Here is a 3,187-nt window from a genome sequence, read left to right on the forward strand (position 1 = left end):
CATTTTGTACATCATTGTTTTCTTTTGGATTGGTGTTGTACATGTCATACATGTAATTTATACCGCATGTATAAGCATTGAAAATCAACTAAAATGACATTTGTTTTACATTATAACTTGTGAGTTTTAAGAACTAGTATTAGTAGTTTTTTCCTTTCACTATAGATTTTAAGATGTTGTGGTATCTTTGAGTGCCTTAGTTCTTCCTCCATCCCAAAAGCCATTAATTTACAAATGCATAAAGCCATCAGGTCAAATATTTCAAAGCTTGTAGATGATTTCTGTATTAGCTTTAGATGTCCGACGTTATGTAGGTTACCTGTGTTATTGGCTAGGATAACATTATTGATTCATTAAATCATAAAGGTAGGAATAATAATCTTTTATTTATGGTGTTGATTGGCTCCAAAATAGTCTTAAGGAAATAGTTAAATACTGTTGTTTATAGGGGAAAAGTAGACTTGATAGTTTAAAATCCCATTAACCTTTTCATCACAACTGAAATGCATCCAGCTTGATTTTCCTATCATTTTAGAATTTTTAAAGATTTTTACTAAGTTACTGCCTAGAATCAACACTATGTGAGATTTTAAAATGTCATAGATACTCTACAGGCCAAACCTTGCTAATTTATTTTGCTTAAAGTGATATTTTATAGAAAAATCATAAGTTATACAATGAGAGCCCTTTAAGCCCTTAGCCTAAGATTCCAGACTAAATGTGATTATAGAATAAGATGAAATTTAACTTTGATACAGAGTTTGTTATAGCCCCAAATTATATTTCCAGTTATTATATTCATTAGAATTTCTCCTAATAAACTCCCAACTTAAATAGAATTGGGCTCAAAAGTTTTAATAATGTATTCTCTTCCTTCTTTGTATTTAGTTATTATGGGAATACAACATGGCTTGTCTAAATTTGGAGTTCATAAAGGATAACTTCCTTTAGCTCAATTAACTTGTATTGCTTTTCCCCAGTAGCTGAAAAGTATTTAAGTTTGCTTTGGTCATGATTTTCATATGTTTGAGGTTTTTGTTGTTGTTGTTTGGCTTTTTGGTTTTTGGTTATTTAAAAATAAAGATGTTAGAAATTATAGTTAGTATGATTAATTAGGAAGAAATAGATTTTTCTTGTGGAAAGAATAGATAACAATTCTGGAATTTATTTTATTTCTAGTGATGTGTAAACTAAATTCCTGTATTAACTTGGGTATATTTTGATCCCAAAAGTAGTCACTGAGTTAAATGCATATGATAAACAATTCATGGTAGCATACTGTCTCCTTTAGCTACTAAATTTACGGTTTCTATTTTTTGTTTTATTGATTTCAATAAAGAATTGTCAGTTTTAGATGCTTATTAGAAGTAATAAGAAATACTGGTAGGCTTAGATAGAGTTAGTGACATTTTAGCCATTACCAAAATTGTACATTTCATGTACTGAGATAACAAGTAATCAAAGACATGTGAAACTTACCTTGTGTTTTTTTTTTTTTTTTAATGTAATCTCATGGTTTGTAGCCATTTCCTGTAGCATGTTTACTTGAGTTGATATTTTAGAACTGAAAATTTTAAATTTTGCATCCAAATTTCTCAGTTTTGACATGCACTCGCCTCTGGGTGATTATTTCTAGGTTGTTTCTTGATGAAGATTGGTGACTGGGCAGAAGGTACCTAGAGAAACCAGCATCTAGATCGAGCTTCCAACACTACAAGCTACCACCATGGTGTAAACCTAACCATAGTCAGTGTTCCAAAAGCTTGAATTTTGTTGAGAATGGTATGTTTCCTAAAGGATGGTTTGAGCCAGTCAGAGCTAACATACTCATCTTGTTTGATCCTATGAAGTTCAGATTTAGAATAATACAACAATGATTTTCATACTCATTAAGCCCCGTGCTCAAAGGAAATCTTTAGGTGTGTAAGCAAACATGACAGTTAAGGTTCTGAATGGATCCATGCTGGAGGTTGGGAGTGGACTAAAGCCTACAGATTGTTCCAGGGAAGGAGCTTATACCCTCTCAGGTGAACTGGAGGGCTGAAGAAGATAATAGGTTCATGAAGAGCATATTTAGTAGCTAATACACTTGTTTTTGTCATTTACATAGTTTTTTTAAAATTTGAACTGATCTGTCCTAATACAATATGAAGAGATTTATTTTTTTCTTTGTGTAATTCCTTTCACTTTAATGTAACCAAAACTATCCCAACCTTACAGCAACAGCTAGGCACTCCTTTTGTACTCAACTGTATTTTGATTTTTTTACATTGCCTTCTACTTTTTATCTTCCATCCCTCTTGGTCATGACCATTGGGCATACTCAATAACCAGAGTAAGTTTTGAGAGCTAGTAAAATGCTTTTTCACCAGACACCTTCGATCATCTATAGCTTGAAAGAAACACTCTATTCTAGGGACCTCCTTGACCATCTTTTACCCTCATACAACACATTTGTTTCTATCCTTGTATACCCCCTGCTGACACTGCTCATTCACCAGTGGAAACTTTTGCAGAGAAGCTCACTGAAAGTCTGCAGCCAGTCCAAGATTATCCCAGCCTTCCCTTTCAGGGGACTTCCTTTCAGGGAGTCTTTCTGTAGATGCTTTCCTTACGTACATTGATCAGATCACACCAGCTCTGAGAGGTTCCCAGAGTTCTTAGAGCTTCTGTAGAGATAGTACAGCGTTAAACAAATTGCCAGAGTTTGCAAGTCTTTTAAATGCAAATGGTGGTTGTAAGGATTGAGACTGTACGTAAGTGTTCAGTATAAGCACTCAGTAGTTGGAAGTTAGTATGAGGCCCTGTATACTTCCCACATCTCACCATTCAGTGGTATTGGCAAAGAGTGGGAGAAGTTGCCTAATTTTGAAGTATTTTATACACACCTTTAAATTGAACTTGAAATTTAGCAAGACAGAGAACATTTATTGTAAGTCTGAGTCTTTGACTAATTATATCAATGACTCTTAGCAATCTTGTAAGAGAGATACTACCCTTACTTCACATATAAGGAAACCAAGGCTTAGAAAATAAATTGTGTACTTGATTAATGGGATGGAAAATAGCAGCCTTTGAGAGGAGGTTATAATAGTGGTTAATCAGTAGTCTATGTGGACTATGATTTCTGAGGCCTCTCTTGATGGAACTATGAGCTGCCAAAAAGCCTTTTAAAGTTTCTCCTAGT

This window comes from Trachypithecus francoisi, unplaced genomic scaffold, assembly GCF_009764315.1.
Source record: "Trachypithecus francoisi isolate TF-2019V2 unplaced genomic scaffold, Tfra_2.0 Lachesis_group7, whole genome shotgun sequence".
Lineage (NCBI taxonomy): Eukaryota > Metazoa > Chordata > Mammalia > Primates > Cercopithecidae > Trachypithecus > Trachypithecus francoisi.